The sequence below is a fragment of the Hypomesus nipponensis genome, chromosome 20, assembly GCF_054491055.1.
Source record: "Hypomesus nipponensis isolate SF chromosome 20, ASM5449105v1, whole genome shotgun sequence".
Lineage (NCBI taxonomy): Eukaryota > Metazoa > Chordata > Actinopteri > Osmeriformes > Osmeridae > Hypomesus > Hypomesus nipponensis.
In genome coordinates this window covers 697,501-710,000 of record NC_140380.1, presented here as the reverse complement: position 1 = coordinate 710,000, position 12,500 = coordinate 697,501, and the positions used below count along the sequence as shown (strand labels likewise).

At 47.0% G+C, this 12,500-nt stretch overlaps 40 non-coding genes and 2 pseudogenes across 40 annotated transcripts; all 42 read right to left on the bottom strand.

The window, feature by feature from the left end:
* Window positions 1–144: 144 nt before the first annotated feature.
* Window positions 145–263, bottom strand: LOC146240450 (5S ribosomal RNA). Its single transcript, XR_014739636.1, has one exon. It is a non-coding gene; the product is annotated as a 5S ribosomal RNA (ribosomal RNA).
* A 182-nt stretch (window positions 264–445) lies between these two features.
* Window positions 446–564, bottom strand: LOC146240449 (5S ribosomal RNA). The gene has a single exon (XR_014739024.1). It is a non-coding gene; the product is annotated as a 5S ribosomal RNA (ribosomal RNA).
* Window positions 565–750: 186 nt separating this feature from the next.
* LOC146240448 (5S ribosomal RNA) lies at window positions 751–869 on the bottom strand. Its single transcript, XR_014739635.1, has one exon. It is a non-coding gene; the product is annotated as a 5S ribosomal RNA (ribosomal RNA).
* Window positions 870–1,051: 182 nt separating this feature from the next.
* LOC146240447 (5S ribosomal RNA) lies at window positions 1,052–1,170 on the bottom strand. The gene has a single exon (XR_014739023.1). It is a non-coding gene; the product is annotated as a 5S ribosomal RNA (ribosomal RNA).
* Window positions 1,171–1,352: 182 nt separating this feature from the next.
* Window positions 1,353–1,471, bottom strand: LOC146240446 (5S ribosomal RNA). The gene has a single exon (XR_014739021.1). It is a non-coding gene; the product is annotated as a 5S ribosomal RNA (ribosomal RNA).
* A 174-nt stretch (window positions 1,472–1,645) lies between these two features.
* On the bottom strand, window positions 1,646–1,764 carry LOC146240445 (5S ribosomal RNA). Its single transcript, XR_014736185.1, has one exon. It is a non-coding gene; the product is annotated as a 5S ribosomal RNA (ribosomal RNA).
* Window positions 1,765–1,954: 190 nt separating this feature from the next.
* On the bottom strand, window positions 1,955–2,073 carry LOC146240444 (5S ribosomal RNA). The gene has a single exon (XR_014739634.1). It is a non-coding gene; the product is annotated as a 5S ribosomal RNA (ribosomal RNA).
* Window positions 2,074–2,255: 182 nt separating this feature from the next.
* On the bottom strand, window positions 2,256–2,374 carry LOC146240443 (5S ribosomal RNA). Its single transcript, XR_014738650.1, has one exon. It is a non-coding gene; the product is annotated as a 5S ribosomal RNA (ribosomal RNA).
* A 178-nt stretch (window positions 2,375–2,552) lies between these two features.
* On the bottom strand, window positions 2,553–2,671 carry LOC146240442 (5S ribosomal RNA). The gene has a single exon (XR_014739019.1). It is a non-coding gene; the product is annotated as a 5S ribosomal RNA (ribosomal RNA).
* A 174-nt stretch (window positions 2,672–2,845) lies between these two features.
* Window positions 2,846–2,964, bottom strand: LOC146240441 (5S ribosomal RNA). The gene has a single exon (XR_014736184.1). It is a non-coding gene; the product is annotated as a 5S ribosomal RNA (ribosomal RNA).
* A 178-nt stretch (window positions 2,965–3,142) lies between these two features.
* On the bottom strand, window positions 3,143–3,261 carry LOC146240440 (5S ribosomal RNA). Its single transcript, XR_014736183.1, has one exon. It is a non-coding gene; the product is annotated as a 5S ribosomal RNA (ribosomal RNA).
* Window positions 3,262–3,453: 192 nt separating this feature from the next.
* LOC146240439 (5S ribosomal RNA) lies at window positions 3,454–3,572 on the bottom strand. Its single transcript, XR_014736782.1, has one exon. It is a non-coding gene; the product is annotated as a 5S ribosomal RNA (ribosomal RNA).
* A 166-nt stretch (window positions 3,573–3,738) lies between these two features.
* Window positions 3,739–3,857, bottom strand: LOC146240438 (5S ribosomal RNA). Its single transcript, XR_014734918.1, has one exon. It is a non-coding gene; the product is annotated as a 5S ribosomal RNA (ribosomal RNA).
* A 182-nt stretch (window positions 3,858–4,039) lies between these two features.
* On the bottom strand, window positions 4,040–4,158 carry LOC146240437 (5S ribosomal RNA). The gene has a single exon (XR_014736180.1). It is a non-coding gene; the product is annotated as a 5S ribosomal RNA (ribosomal RNA).
* A 176-nt stretch (window positions 4,159–4,334) lies between these two features.
* Window positions 4,335–4,453, bottom strand: LOC146240436 (5S ribosomal RNA). The gene has a single exon (XR_014736179.1). It is a non-coding gene; the product is annotated as a 5S ribosomal RNA (ribosomal RNA).
* Window positions 4,454–4,641: 188 nt separating this feature from the next.
* On the bottom strand, window positions 4,642–4,760 carry LOC146240435 (5S ribosomal RNA). Its single transcript, XR_014739633.1, has one exon. It is a non-coding gene; the product is annotated as a 5S ribosomal RNA (ribosomal RNA).
* Window positions 4,761–4,942: 182 nt separating this feature from the next.
* On the bottom strand, window positions 4,943–5,061 carry LOC146240434 (5S ribosomal RNA). The gene has a single exon (XR_014739018.1). It is a non-coding gene; the product is annotated as a 5S ribosomal RNA (ribosomal RNA).
* A 190-nt stretch (window positions 5,062–5,251) lies between these two features.
* On the bottom strand, window positions 5,252–5,370 carry LOC146240433 (5S ribosomal RNA). Its single transcript, XR_014739632.1, has one exon. It is a non-coding gene; the product is annotated as a 5S ribosomal RNA (ribosomal RNA).
* A 182-nt stretch (window positions 5,371–5,552) lies between these two features.
* LOC146240432 (5S ribosomal RNA) lies at window positions 5,553–5,671 on the bottom strand. The gene has a single exon (XR_014739017.1). It is a non-coding gene; the product is annotated as a 5S ribosomal RNA (ribosomal RNA).
* A 174-nt stretch (window positions 5,672–5,845) lies between these two features.
* LOC146240431 (5S ribosomal RNA) lies at window positions 5,846–5,964 on the bottom strand. The gene has a single exon (XR_014739016.1). It is a non-coding gene; the product is annotated as a 5S ribosomal RNA (ribosomal RNA).
* A 174-nt stretch (window positions 5,965–6,138) lies between these two features.
* LOC146240430 (5S ribosomal RNA) lies at window positions 6,139–6,257 on the bottom strand. Its single transcript, XR_014736178.1, has one exon. It is a non-coding gene; the product is annotated as a 5S ribosomal RNA (ribosomal RNA).
* A 190-nt stretch (window positions 6,258–6,447) lies between these two features.
* Window positions 6,448–6,566, bottom strand: LOC146240429 (5S ribosomal RNA). The gene has a single exon (XR_014739630.1). It is a non-coding gene; the product is annotated as a 5S ribosomal RNA (ribosomal RNA).
* A 182-nt stretch (window positions 6,567–6,748) lies between these two features.
* Window positions 6,749–6,867, bottom strand: LOC146240428 (5S ribosomal RNA). The gene has a single exon (XR_014739015.1). It is a non-coding gene; the product is annotated as a 5S ribosomal RNA (ribosomal RNA).
* Window positions 6,868–7,045: 178 nt separating this feature from the next.
* Window positions 7,046–7,164, bottom strand: LOC146240427 (5S ribosomal RNA). Its single transcript, XR_014739013.1, has one exon. It is a non-coding gene; the product is annotated as a 5S ribosomal RNA (ribosomal RNA).
* Window positions 7,165–7,338: 174 nt separating this feature from the next.
* Window positions 7,339–7,457, bottom strand: LOC146240426 (5S ribosomal RNA). The gene has a single exon (XR_014736177.1). It is a non-coding gene; the product is annotated as a 5S ribosomal RNA (ribosomal RNA).
* A 178-nt stretch (window positions 7,458–7,635) lies between these two features.
* Window positions 7,636–7,754, bottom strand: LOC146240425 (5S ribosomal RNA). Its single transcript, XR_014736176.1, has one exon. It is a non-coding gene; the product is annotated as a 5S ribosomal RNA (ribosomal RNA).
* Window positions 7,755–7,936: 182 nt separating this feature from the next.
* LOC146240424 (5S ribosomal RNA) lies at window positions 7,937–8,055 on the bottom strand. The gene has a single exon (XR_014739012.1). It is a non-coding gene; the product is annotated as a 5S ribosomal RNA (ribosomal RNA).
* Window positions 8,056–8,237: 182 nt separating this feature from the next.
* Window positions 8,238–8,356, bottom strand: LOC146240423 (5S ribosomal RNA). The gene has a single exon (XR_014739010.1). It is a non-coding gene; the product is annotated as a 5S ribosomal RNA (ribosomal RNA).
* Window positions 8,357–8,534: 178 nt separating this feature from the next.
* On the bottom strand, window positions 8,535–8,653 carry LOC146240422 (5S ribosomal RNA). The gene has a single exon (XR_014736770.1). It is a non-coding gene; the product is annotated as a 5S ribosomal RNA (ribosomal RNA).
* A 172-nt stretch (window positions 8,654–8,825) lies between these two features.
* Window positions 8,826–8,944, bottom strand: LOC146240421 (5S ribosomal RNA). The gene has a single exon (XR_014735316.1). It is a non-coding gene; the product is annotated as a 5S ribosomal RNA (ribosomal RNA).
* A 184-nt stretch (window positions 8,945–9,128) lies between these two features.
* LOC146240420 (5S ribosomal RNA) lies at window positions 9,129–9,247 on the bottom strand. The gene has a single exon (XR_014736175.1). It is a non-coding gene; the product is annotated as a 5S ribosomal RNA (ribosomal RNA).
* A 172-nt stretch (window positions 9,248–9,419) lies between these two features.
* LOC146240419 (5S ribosomal RNA) lies at window positions 9,420–9,538 on the bottom strand. The gene has a single exon (XR_014736174.1). It is a non-coding gene; the product is annotated as a 5S ribosomal RNA (ribosomal RNA).
* A 194-nt stretch (window positions 9,539–9,732) lies between these two features.
* Window positions 9,733–9,851, bottom strand: LOC146240418 (5S ribosomal RNA). Its single transcript, XR_014739812.1, has one exon. It is a non-coding gene; the product is annotated as a 5S ribosomal RNA (ribosomal RNA).
* A 174-nt stretch (window positions 9,852–10,025) lies between these two features.
* Window positions 10,026–10,144, bottom strand: LOC146240417 (5S ribosomal RNA). The gene has a single exon (XR_014740443.1). It is a non-coding gene; the product is annotated as a 5S ribosomal RNA (ribosomal RNA).
* Window positions 10,145–10,324: 180 nt separating this feature from the next.
* On the bottom strand, window positions 10,325–10,443 carry LOC146240416 (5S ribosomal RNA). Its single transcript, XR_014739811.1, has one exon. It is a non-coding gene; the product is annotated as a 5S ribosomal RNA (ribosomal RNA).
* A 170-nt stretch (window positions 10,444–10,613) lies between these two features.
* On the bottom strand, window positions 10,614–10,732 carry LOC146240415 (5S ribosomal RNA). Its single transcript, XR_014736173.1, has one exon. It is a non-coding gene; the product is annotated as a 5S ribosomal RNA (ribosomal RNA).
* A 186-nt stretch (window positions 10,733–10,918) lies between these two features.
* LOC146240414 (5S ribosomal RNA) lies at window positions 10,919–11,037 on the bottom strand (annotated as a pseudogene).
* A 168-nt stretch (window positions 11,038–11,205) lies between these two features.
* On the bottom strand, window positions 11,206–11,324 carry LOC146240413 (5S ribosomal RNA). The gene has a single exon (XR_014736172.1). It is a non-coding gene; the product is annotated as a 5S ribosomal RNA (ribosomal RNA).
* A 192-nt stretch (window positions 11,325–11,516) lies between these two features.
* Window positions 11,517–11,635, bottom strand: LOC146240412 (5S ribosomal RNA). The gene has a single exon (XR_014736758.1). It is a non-coding gene; the product is annotated as a 5S ribosomal RNA (ribosomal RNA).
* A 166-nt stretch (window positions 11,636–11,801) lies between these two features.
* LOC146240411 (5S ribosomal RNA) lies at window positions 11,802–11,920 on the bottom strand. The gene has a single exon (XR_014734917.1). It is a non-coding gene; the product is annotated as a 5S ribosomal RNA (ribosomal RNA).
* A 182-nt stretch (window positions 11,921–12,102) lies between these two features.
* LOC146240410 (5S ribosomal RNA) lies at window positions 12,103–12,221 on the bottom strand. The gene has a single exon (XR_014736170.1). It is a non-coding gene; the product is annotated as a 5S ribosomal RNA (ribosomal RNA).
* A 178-nt stretch (window positions 12,222–12,399) lies between these two features.
* Window positions 12,400–12,500, bottom strand: part of LOC146240409 (5S ribosomal RNA) — a 119-nt pseudogene continuing 18 nt past the window's right edge.

Genomic DNA, 12,500 nt, shown 5'->3' with positions numbered 1-12,500 from the left:
CAATTGACAATGCAAGGTAGTCTCTCTCTCTCTCTCTCTCTCTCTCTCTCTCTCGTGTCAAAATGAAAACAGCTTCCAGCCCCTTTCATGAAGGACTACTTGTGCATATTGCAAGATGTCAGTTTCTAAGTGAATGAGCAAAAGAGCATACAGCACCTGGTATTCCCAGGCGGTCTCCCATCCAAGTACTAACCAGGCCCGACCCTGCTTAGCTTCCGAGATCAGACGAGATCGGGCGTTGCCAGGCTGGTATGGCCGTACAAAATAAGTTGACAACCATAGGCTACTTATCCATATACAGATTTAGCAATTGACAATGCAAGGTAGTCTCTCTCTCTCTCTCTCTCTCTCTCTCGTGTCAAAATGAAAACAGCTTCCAGCCCCTTTCATGAAGGACTACTTGTGCATATTGCAAGATGTCAGTTTCTAAGTGAATGAGCAAAAGAGCATACAGCACCTGGTATTCCCAGGCGGTCTCCCATCCAAGTACTAACCAGGCCCGACCCTGCTTAGCTTCCGAGATCAGACGTGATCGGGCGTTGCCAGGCTGGTATGGCCGTACGAAAAAAGTTGACAACCATAGGCTACTTATCCATATACAGATTTAGCAATTGACAATGCAAGGTAGTCTCTCTCTCTCTCTCTCTCTCTCTCTCTCTCCTGTCAAAATGAAAACAGCTTCCAGCCCCTTTCATGAAGGACTACTTGTGCATATTGCAAGATGTCAGTTTCTAAGTGAATGAGCAAAAGAGCATACAGCACCTGGTATTCCCAGGCGGTCTCCCATCCAAGTACTAACCAGGCCCGACCCTGCTTAGCTTCCGAGATCAGACGAGATCGGGCGTTGCCAGGCTGGTATGGCCGTACAAAATAAGTTGACAACCATAGGCTACTTATCCATATACAGATTTAGCAATTGACAATGCAAGGTAGTCTCTCTCTCTCTCTCTCTCTCTCTCTCGTGTCAAAATGAAAACAGCTTCCAGCCCCTTTCATGAAGGACTACTTGTGCATATTGCAAGATGTCAGTTTCTAAGTGAATGAGCAAAAGAGCATACAGCACCTGGTATTCCCAGGCGGTCTCCCATCCAAGTACTAACCAGGCCCGACCCTGCTTAGCTTCCGAGATCAGACGTGATCGGGCGTTGCCAGGCTGGTATGGCCGTACGAAAAAAGTTGACAACCATAGGCTACTTATCCATATACAGATTTAGCAATTGACAATGCAAGGTGGTCTCTCTCTCTCTCTCTCTCTCTCTCTCGTGTCAAAATGAAAACAGCTTCCAGCCCCTTTCATGAAGGACTACTTGTGCATATTGCAAGATGTCAGTTTCTAAGTGAATGAGCAAAAGAGCATACAGCACCTGGTATTCCCAGGCGGTCTCCCATCCAAGTACTAACCAGGCCCGACCCTGCTTAGCTTCCGAGATCAGACGTGATCGGGCGTTGCCAGGCTGGTATGGCCGTACGAAATAAGTTGACAACCATAGGCTACTTATCCATATACAGATTTAGCAATTGACAATGCAAGGTGGTCTCTCTCTCTCTCTCTCTCGTGTCAAAATGAAAACAGCTTCCAGCCCCTTTCATGAAGGACTACTTGTGCATATTGCAAGATTTCAGTTTCTAAGTGAATGAGCAAAAGAGCATACAGCACCTGGTATTCCCAGGCGGTCTCCCATCCAAGTACTAACCAGGCCCGACCCTGCTTAGCTTCCGAGATCAGACGAGATCGGGCGTTGCCAGGCTGGTATGGCCGTACGAAATAAGTTGACAACCATAGGCTACTTATCCATATACAGATTTAGCAATTGACAATGCAAGGTAGTCTCTCTCTCTCTCTCTCTCTCTCTCTCTCTCTCTCCTGTCAAAATGAAAACAGCTTCCAGCCCCTTTCATGAAGGACTACTTGTGCATATTGCAAGATGTCAGTTTCTAAGTGAATGAGCAAAAGAGCATACAGCACCTGGTATTCCCAGGCGGTCTCCCATCCAAGTACTAACCAGGCCCGACCCTGCTTAGCTTCCGAGATCAGACGAGATCGGGCGTTGCCAGGCTGGTATGGCCGTACAAAATAAGTTGACAACCATAGGCTACTTATCCATATACAGATTTAGCAATTGACAATGCAAGGTAGTCTCTCTCTCTCTCTCTCTCTCTCTCTCGTGTCAAAATGAAAACAGCTTCCAGCCCCTTTCATGAAGGACTACTTGTGCATATTGCAAGATGTCAGTTTCTAAGTGAATGAGCAAAAGAGCATACAGCACCTGGTATTCCCAGGCGGTCTCCCATCCAAGTACTAACCAGGCCCGACCCTGCTTAGCTTCCGAGATCAGATGTGATCGGGCGTTGCCAGGCTGGTATGGCCGTACGAAAAAAGTTGACAACCATAGGCTACTTATCCATATACAGATTTAGCAATTGACAATGCAAGGTGGTCTCTCTCTCTCTCTCTCTCTCTCGTGTCAAAATGAAAACAGCTTCCAGCCCCTTTCATGAAGGACTACTTGTGCATATTGCAAGATGTCAGTTTCTAAGTGAATGAGCAAAAGAGCATACAGCACCTGGTATTCCCAGGCGGTCTCCCATCCAAGTACTAACCAGGCCCGACCCTGCTTAGCTTCCGAGATCAGACGTGATCGGGCGTTGCCAGGCTGGTATGGCCGTACGAAATAAGTTGACAACCATAGGCTACTTATCCATATACAGATTTAGCAATTGACAATGCAAGGTGGTCTCTCTCTCTCTATCTCTCGTGTCAAAATGAAAACAGCTTCCAGCCCCTTTCATGAAGGACTACTTGTGCATATTGCAAGATGTCAGTTTCTAAGTGAATGAGCAAAAGAGCATACAGCACCTGGTATTCCCAGGCGGTCTCCCATCCAAGTACTAACCAGGCCCGACCCTGCTTAGCTTCCGAGATCAGACGAGATCGGGCGTTGCCAGGCTGGTATGGCCGTACGAAATAAGTTGACAACCATAGGCTACTTATCCATATACAGATTTAGCAATTGACAATGCAAGGTGGTCTCTCTCTCTCTCTCTCTCTCTCGTGTCAAAATGAAAACAGCTTCCAGCCCCTTTCATGAAGGACTACTTGTGCATATTGCAAGATTTCAGTTTCTAAGTGAATGAGCAAAAGAGCATACAGCACCTGGTATTCCCAGGCGGTCTCCCATCCAAGTACTAACCAGGCCCGACCCTGCTTAGCTTCCGAGATCAGACGAGATCGGGCGTTGCCAGGCTGGTATGGCCGTACGAAATAAGTTGACAACCATAGGCTACTTATCCATATACAGATTTAGCAATTGACAATGCAAGGTAGTCTCTCTCTCTCTCTCTCTCTCTCTCTCTCTCTCTCTCGTGTCAAAATGAAAACAGCTTCCAGCCCCTTTCATGAAGGACTACTTGTGCATATTGCAAGATTTCAGTTTCTAAGTGAATGAGCAAAAGAGCATACAGCACCTGGTATTCCCAGGCGGTCTCCCATCCAAGTACTAACCAGGCCCAACCCTGCTTAGCTTCCGAGATCAGACGAGATCGGGCGTTGCCAGGCTGGTATGGCCGTACGAAATAAGTTGACAACCATAGGCTACTTATCCATTTACAGATTTAGCAATTGACAATGCAAGGTGGTCTCTCTCTCTCTATCTCTCGTGTCAAAATGAAAACAGCTTCCAGCCCCTTTCATGAAGGACTACTTGTGCATATTGCAAGATTTCAGTTTCTAAGTGAATGAGCATACAGCACCTGGTATTCCCAGGCGGTCTCCCATCCAAGTACTAACCAGGCCTGACCCTGCTTAGCTTCCGAGATCAGACGAGATCGGGCGTTGCCAGGCTGGTATGGCCGTACGAAATAAGTTGACAACCATAGGCTACTTATCCATATACAGATTTAGCAATTGACAATGCAAGGTGGTCTCTCTCTCTCTCTCTCTCTCTCTCTCGTGTCAAAATGAAAACAGTTTCCAGCCCCTTTCATGAAGGACTACTTGTGCATATTGCAAGATGTCAGTTTCTAAGTGAATGAGCAAAAGAGCATACAGCACCTGGTATTCCCAGGCGGTCTCCCATCCAAGTACTAACCAGGCCCGACCCTGCTTAGCTTCCGAGATCAGACGAGATCGGGCGTTGCCAGGCTGGTATGGCCGTACGAAATAAGTTGACAACCATAGGCTACTTATCCATATACAGATTTAGCAATTGACAATGCAAGGTGGTCTCTCTCTCTCTCTCTCTCTTGTGTCAAAATGAAAACAGCTTCCAGCCCCTTTCATGAAGGACTACTTGTGCATATTGCAAGATTTCAGTTTCTAAGTGAATGAGCAAAAGAGCATACAGCACCTGGTATTCCCAGGCGGTCTCCCATCCAAGTACTAACCAGGCCCGACCCTGCTTAGCTTCCGAGATCAGACGAGATCGGGCGTTGCCAGGCTGGTATGGCCGTACGAAATAAGTTGACAACCATAGGCTACTTATCCATATACAGATTTAGCAATTGACAATGCAAGGTAGTCTCTCTCTCTCTCTCTCTCTCTCTCTCTCTCTCGTGTCAAAATGAAAACAGCTTCCAGCCCCTTTCATGAAGGACTACTTGTGCATATTGCAAGATGTCAGTTTCTAAGTGAATGAGCAAAAGAGCATACAGCACCTGGTATTCCCAGGCGGTCTCCCATCCAAGTACTAACCAGGCCCGACCCTGCTTAGCTTCCGAGATCAGACGAGATCGGGCGTTGCCAGGCTGGTATGGCCGTACAAAATAAGTTGACAACCATAGGCTACTTATCCATATACAGATTTAGCAATTGACAATGCAAGGTAGTCTCTCTCTCTCTCTCTCTCTCTCTCTCGTGTCAAAATGAAAACAGCTTCCAGCCCCTTTCATGAAGGACTACTTGTGCATATTGCAAGATGTCAGTTTCTAAGTGAATGAGCAAAAGAGCATACAGCACCTGGTATTCCCAGGCGGTCTCCCATCCAAGTACTAACCAGGCCCGACCCTGCTTAGCTTCCGAGATCAGACGTGATCGGGCGTTGCCAGGCTGGTATGGCCGTACGAAAAAAGTTGACAACCATAGGCTACTTATCCATATACAGATTTAGCAATTGACAATGCAAGGTAGTCTCTCTCTCTCTCTCTCTCTCTCTCTCTCTCTCTCCTGTCAAAATGAAAACAGCTTCCAGCCCCTTTCATGAAGGACTACTTGTGCATATTGCAAGATGTCAGTTTCTAAGTGAATGAGCAAAAGAGCATACAGCACCTGGTATTCCCAGGCGGTCTCCCATCCAAGTACTAACCAGGCCCGACCCTGCTTAGCTTCCGAGATCAGACGAGATCGGGCGTTGCCAGGCTGGTATGGCCGTACAAAATAAGTTGACAACCATAGGCTACTTATCCATATACAGATTTAGCAATTGACAATGCAAGGTAGTCTCTCTCTCTCTCTCTCTCTCTCTCTCGTGTCAAAATGAAAACAGCTTCCAGCCCCTTTCATGAAGGACTACTTGTGCATATTGCAAGATTTCAGTTTCTAAGTGAATGAGCAAAAGAGCATACAGCACCTGGTATTCCCAGGCGGTCTCCCATCCAAGTACTAACCAGGCCCGACCCTGCTTAGCTTCCGAGATCAGACGTGATCGGGCGTTGCCAGGCTGGTATGGCCGTACGAAAAAAGTTGACAACCATAGGCTACTTATCCATATACAGATTTAGCAATTGACAATGCAAGGTGGTCTCTCTCTCTCTCTCTCTCGTGTCAAAATGAAAACAGCTTCCAGCCCCTTTCATGAAGGACTACTTGTGCATATTGCAAGATGTCAGTTTCTAAGTGAATGAGCAAAAGAGCATACAGCACCTGGTATTCCCAGGCGGTCTCCCATCCAAGTACTAACCAGGCCCGACCCTGCTTAGCTTCCGAGATCAGACGTGATCGGGCGTTGCCAGGCTGGTATGGCCGTACGAAATAAGTTGACAACCATAGGCTACTTATCCATATACAGATTTAGCAATTGACAATGCAAGGTGGTCTCTCTCTCTCTCTCTCTCGTGTCAAAATGAAAACAGCTTCCAGCCCCTTTCATGAAGGACTACTTGTGCATATTGCAAGATTTCAGTTTCTAAGTGAATGAGCAAAAGAGCATACAGCACCTGGTATTCCCAGGCGGTCTCCCATCCAAGTACTAACCAGGCCCGACCCTGCTTAGCTTCCGAGATCAGACGAGATCGGGCGTTGCCAGGCTGGTATGGCCGTACGAAATAAGTTGACAACCATAGGCTACTTATCCATATACAGATTTAGCAATTGACAATGCAAGGTAGTCTCTCTCTCTCTCTCTCTCTCTCTCTCTCTCTCTCCTGTCAAAATGAAAACAGCTTCCAGCCCCTTTCATGAAGGACTACTTGTGCATATTGCAAGATGTCAGTTTCTAAGTGAATGAGCAAAAGAGCATACAGCACCTGGTATTCCCAGGCGGTCTCCCATCCAAGTACTAACCAGGCCCGACCCTGCTTAGCTTCCGAGATCAGACGAGATCGGGCGTTGCCAGGCTGGTATGGCCGTACAAAATAAGTTGACAACCATAGGCTACTTATCCATATACAGATTTAGCAATTGACAATGCAAGGTAGTCTCTCTCTCTCTCTCTCTCTCTCTCTCGTGTCAAAATGAAAACAGCTTCCAGCCCCTTTCATGAAGGACTACTTGTGCATATTGCAAGATGTCAGTTTCTAAGTGAATGAGCAAAAGAGCATACAGCACCTGGTATTCCCAGGCGGTCTCCCATCCAAGTACTAACCAGGCCCGACCCTGCTTAGCTTCCGAGATCAGACGTGATCGGGCGTTGCCAGGCTGGTATGGCCGTACGAAAAAAGTTGACAACCATAGGCTACTTATCCATATACAGATTTAGCAATTGACAATGCAAGGTGGTCTCTCTCTCTCTCTCTCTCTCTCGTGTCAAAATGAAAACAGCTTCCAGCCCCTTTCATGAAGGACTACTTGTGCATATTGCAAGATGTCAGTTTCTAAGTGAATGAGCAAAAGAGCATACAGCACCTGGTATTCCCAGGCGGTCTCCCATCCAAGTACTAACCAGGCCCGACCCTGCTTAGCTTCCGAGATCAGACGTGATCGGGCGTTGCCAGGCTGGTATGGCCGTACGAAATAAGTTGACAACCATAGGCTACTTATCCATATACAGATTTAGCAATTGACAATGCAAGGTGGTCTCTCTCTCTCTATCTCTCGTGTCAAAATGAAAACAGCTTCCAGCCCCTTTCATGAAGGACTACTTGTGCATATTGCAAGATGTCAGTTTCTAAGTGAATGAGCAAAAGAGCATACAGCACCTGGTATTCCCAGGCGGTCTCCCATCCAAGTACTAACCAGGCCCGACCCTGCTTAGCTTCCGAGATCAGACGAGATCGGGCGTTGCCAGGCTGGTATGGCCGTACGAAATAAGTTGACAACCATAGGCTACTTATCCATATACAGATTTAGCAATTGACAATGCAAGGTGGTCTCTCTCTCTCTCTCTCTCTCTCGTGTCAAAATGAAAACAGCTTCCAGCCCCTTTCATGAAGGACTACTTGTGCATATTGCAAGATTTCAGTTTCTAAGTGAATGAGCAAAAGAGCATACAGCACCTGGTATTCCCAGGCGGTCTCCCATCCAAGTACTAACCAGGCCCGACCCTGCTTAGCTTCCGAGATCAGACGAGATCGGGCGTTGCCAGGCTGGTATGGCCGTACGAAATAAGTTGACAACCATAGGCTACTTATCCATATACAGATTTAGCAATTGACAATGCAAGGTAGTCTCTCTCTCTCTCTCTCTCTCTCTCTCGTGTCAAAATGAAAACAGCTTCCAGCCCCTTTCATGAAGGACTACTTGTGCATATTGCAAGATGTCAGTTTCTAAGTGAATGAGCAAAAGAGCATACAGCACCTGGTATTCCCAGGCGGTCTCCCATCCAAGTACTAACCAGGCCCGACCCTGCTTAGCTTCCGAGATCAGACGTGATCGGGCGTTGCCAGGCTGGTATGGCCGTACGAAATAAGTTGACAACCATAGGCTACTTATCCATATACAGATTTAGCAATTGACAATGCAAGGTGGTCTCTCTCTCTCTCTCTCTCTCTCTCTCGTGTCAAAATGAAAACAGTTTCCAGCCCCTTTCATGAAGGACTACTTGTGCATATTGCAAGATGTCAGTTTCTAAGTGAATGAGCAAAAGAGCATACAGCACCTGGTATTCCCAGGCGGTCTCCCATCCAAGTACTAACCAGGCCCGACCCTGCTTAGCTTCCGAGATCAGACGTGATCGGGCGTTGCCAGGCTGGTATGGCCGTACGAAATAAGTTGACAACCATAGGCTACTTATCCATATACAGATTTAGCAATTGACAATGCAAGGTAGTCTCTCTCTCTTTCTCTCTCTCTCGTGTCAAAATGAAAACAGCTTCCAGCCCCTTTCATGAAGGACTACTTGTGCATATTGCAAGATGTCAGTTTCTAAGTGAATGAGCAAAAGAGCATACAGCACCTGGTATTCCCAGGCGGTCTCCCATCCAAGTACTAACCAGGCCCAACCCTGCTTAGCTTCCGAGATCAGACGAGATCGGGCGTTGCCAGGCTGGTATGGCCGTACGAAATAAGTTGACAACCATAGGCTACTTATCCATATACAGATTTAGCAATTGACAATGCAAGGTGGTCTCTCTCTCTCTCTCTCGTGTCAAAATGAAAACAGCTTCCAGCCCCTTTCATGAAGGACTACTTGTGCATATTGCAAGATGTCAGTTTCTAAGTGAATGAGCAAAAGAGCATACAGCACCTGGTATTCCCAGGCGGTCTCCCATCCAAGTACTAACCAGGCCCGACCCTGCTTAGCTTCCGAGATCAGACGAGATCGGGTGTTGCCAGGCTGGTATGGCCGTACGAAATAAGTTGACAACCATAGGCTACTTATCCATATACAGATTTAGCAATTGACAATGCAAGGTAGTCTCTCTCTCTCTCTCTCTCTCTCTCTCTCGTGTCAAAATGAAAACAGCTTCCAGCCCCTTTCATGAAGGACTACTTGTGCATATTGCAAGATGTCAGTTTCTAAGTGAATGAGCAAAAGAGCATACAGCACCTGGTATTCCCAGGCGGTCTCCCATCCAAGTACTAACCAGGCCCGACCCTGCTTAGCTTCCGAGATCAGACGAGATCGGGCGTTGCCAGGCTGGTATGGCCGTACGAAATAAGTTGACAACCATAGGCTACTTATCCATATACAGATTTAGCAATTGACAATGCAAGGTGGTCTCTCTCTCTCTCTCTCGTGTCAAAATGAAAACAGCTTCCAGCCCCTTTCATGAAGGACTACTTGTGCATATTGCAAGATTTCAGTTTCTAAGTGAATGAGCAAAAGAGCATACAGCACCTGGTATTCCCAGGCGGTCTCCCATCCAAGTACTAACCAGGCCCGACCCTGCTTAGCTTCCGAGATCAGACGAGATCGGGCGTTGCCAGGCTGGTATGGCCGTACGAAATAAGTTGACAACCATAGGCTACTTATCCATATACAGATTTAGCAATTGACAATGCAAGGTAGTCTCTCTCTCTCTCTCTCTCTCTCTCTCTCTCTCTCTCTCGTGTCAAAATGAAAACAGCTTCCAGCCCCTTTCATGAAGGACTACTTGTGCATATTGCAAGATTTCAGTTTCTAAATTAATGAGCAAAAGAGCATACAGCACCTGGTATTCCCAGGCGGTCTCCCATCCAAGTACTAACCAGGCCCAACCCTGCTTAGCTTCCGAGATCAGACGAGATCAGGCGTTGCCAGGCTGGTATGGCCGTACGAAATAAGTTGACAACCATAGGCTACTTATCCATATACAGATTTAGCAATTGACAATGCAAGGTGGTCTCTCTCTCTCTCTCTCTCGTGTCAAAATGAAAACAGCTTCCAGCCCCTTTCATGAAGGACTACTTGTGCATATTGCAAGATGTCAGTTTCTAAGTTAATGAGCAAAAGAGCATACAGCACCTGGTATTCCCAGGCGGTCTCCCATCCAAGTACTAACAAGGCCCGACCCTGCTTATCTTCCGAGATCAGACGAGATCGGGTGTTGCCAGGCTGGTATGGCCGTACGAAATAAGTTGACAACCATAGGCTACTTATCCATATACAGATTTAGCAATTGACAATGCAAGGTGGTCTCTCTCTCTCTCTCTCTCTCTCTCGTGTCAAAATGAAAACAGCTTCCAGCCCCTTTCATGAAGGACTACTTGTGCATATTGCAAGATTTCAGTTTCTAAATTAATGAGCAAAAGAGCATACAGCACCTGGTATTCCCAGGCGGTCTCCCATCCAAGTACTAACCAGGCCCAACCCTGCTTAGCTTCCGAGATCAGACGAGATCAGGCGTTGCCAGGCTGGTATGGCCGTACGAAATAAGTTGACAACCATAGGCTACTTATCCATATACAGATTTAGCAATTGACAATGCAAGGTGGTCTCTCTCTCTCTCTCTCCCTCTCGTGTCAAAATGAAAACAGCTTCCAGCCCCTTTCATGAAGGACTACTTGTGCATATTGCAAGATTTCAGTTTCTAAGTGAATGAGCATACAGCACCTGGTATTCCCAGGCGGTCTCCCATCCAAGTACTAACCAGGCCCGACCCTGCTTAGCTTCCGAGATCAGACGAGATCGGGCGTTGCCAGGCTGGTATGGCCGTACGAAATAAGTTGACAACCATAGGCTACTTATCCATATACAGATTTAGCAATTGACAATGCAAGGTAGTCTCTCTCTCTCTCTCTCTCTCTCTCTCTCTCGTGTCAAAATGAAAACAGCTTCCAGCCCCTTTCATGAAGGACTACTTGTGCATATTGCAAGATTTCAGTTTCTAAGTGAATGAGCAAAAGAGCATACAGCACCTGGTATTCCCAGGCGGTCTCCCATCCAAGTACTAACCAGGCCCGACCATGCTTAGCTTCCGAGATCAGACGAGATCGGGCGTTGCCAGGCTGGTATAGCCGTACAAAATAAGTTGACAACCATAGGCTACTTATCCATATACAGATTTAGCAATTGACAATGCAAAGTGGTCTCTCTCTCTCTCGTGTCAAAATGAAAACAGCTTCCAGCCCCTTTCATGAAGGACTACTTGTGCATATTGCAAGATTTCAGTTTCTAAGTGAATGAGCAAAAGAGCATACAGCACCTGGTATTCCCAGGCGGTCTCCCATCCAAGTACTAACCAGGCCCGACCCTGCTTAGCTTCCGAGATCAGACGAGATCGGGCGTTGCCAGGCTGGTATGGCCGTACGAAATAAGTTGACAACCATAGGCTACTTATCCATATACAGATTTAGCAATTGACAATGCAAGGTAGTCTCTCTCTCTCTCTCTCTCTCTCTCTCTCTCTCTCTCGTGTCAAAATGAAAACAGCTTCCAGCCCCTTTCATGAAGGACTACTTGTGCATATTGCAAGATTTCAGTTTCTAAGTGAATGAGCAAAAGAGCATACAGCACCTGGTATTCCCAGGCGGTCTCCCATCCAAGTACTAACCAGGCCCAACCCTGCTTAGCTTCCGAGATCAGACGAGATCGGGCGTTGCCAGGCTGGTATGGCCGTACGAAATAAGTTGACAACCATAGGCTACTTATCCATTTACAGATTTAGCAATTGACAATGCAAGGTGGTCTCTCTCTCTCTATCTCTCGTGTCAAAATGAAAACAGCTTCCAGCCCCTTTCATGAAGGACTACTTGTGCATATTGCAAGATTTCAGTTTCTAAGTGAATGAGCATACAGCACCTGGTATTCCCAGGCGGTCTCCCATCCAAGTACTAACCAGGCCTGACCCTGCTTAGCTTCCGAGATCAGACGAGATCGGGCGTTGCCAGGCTGGTATGGCCGTACGAAATAAGTTGACAACCATAGGCTACTTATCCATATACAGATTTAGCAATTGACAATGCAAGGTGGTCTCTCTCTCTCTCTCTCTCTCTCTCTCGTGTCAAAATGAAAACAGTTTCCAGCCCCTTTCATGAAGGACTACTTGTGCATATTGCAAGATGTCAGTTTCTAAGTGAATGAGCAAAAGAGCATACAGCACCTGGTATTCCCAGGCGGTCTCCCATCCAAGTACTAACCAGGCCCGACCCTGCTTAGCTTCCGAGATCAGACGAGATCGGGCGTTGCCAGGCTGGTATGGCCGTACGAAATAAGTTGACAACCATAGGCTACTTATCCATATACAGATTTAGCAATTGACAATGCAAGGTGGTCTCTCTCTCTCTCTCTCTCTCTCGTGTCAAAATGAAAACAGCTTCCAGCCCCTTTCATGAAGGACTACTTGTGCATATTGCAAGATTTCAGTTTCTAAGTGAATGAGCAAAAGAGCATACAGCACCTGGTATTCCCAGGCGGTCTCCCATCCAAGTACTAACCAGGCCCGACCCTGCTTAGCTTCCGAGATCAGACGAGATCGGGCGTTGCCAG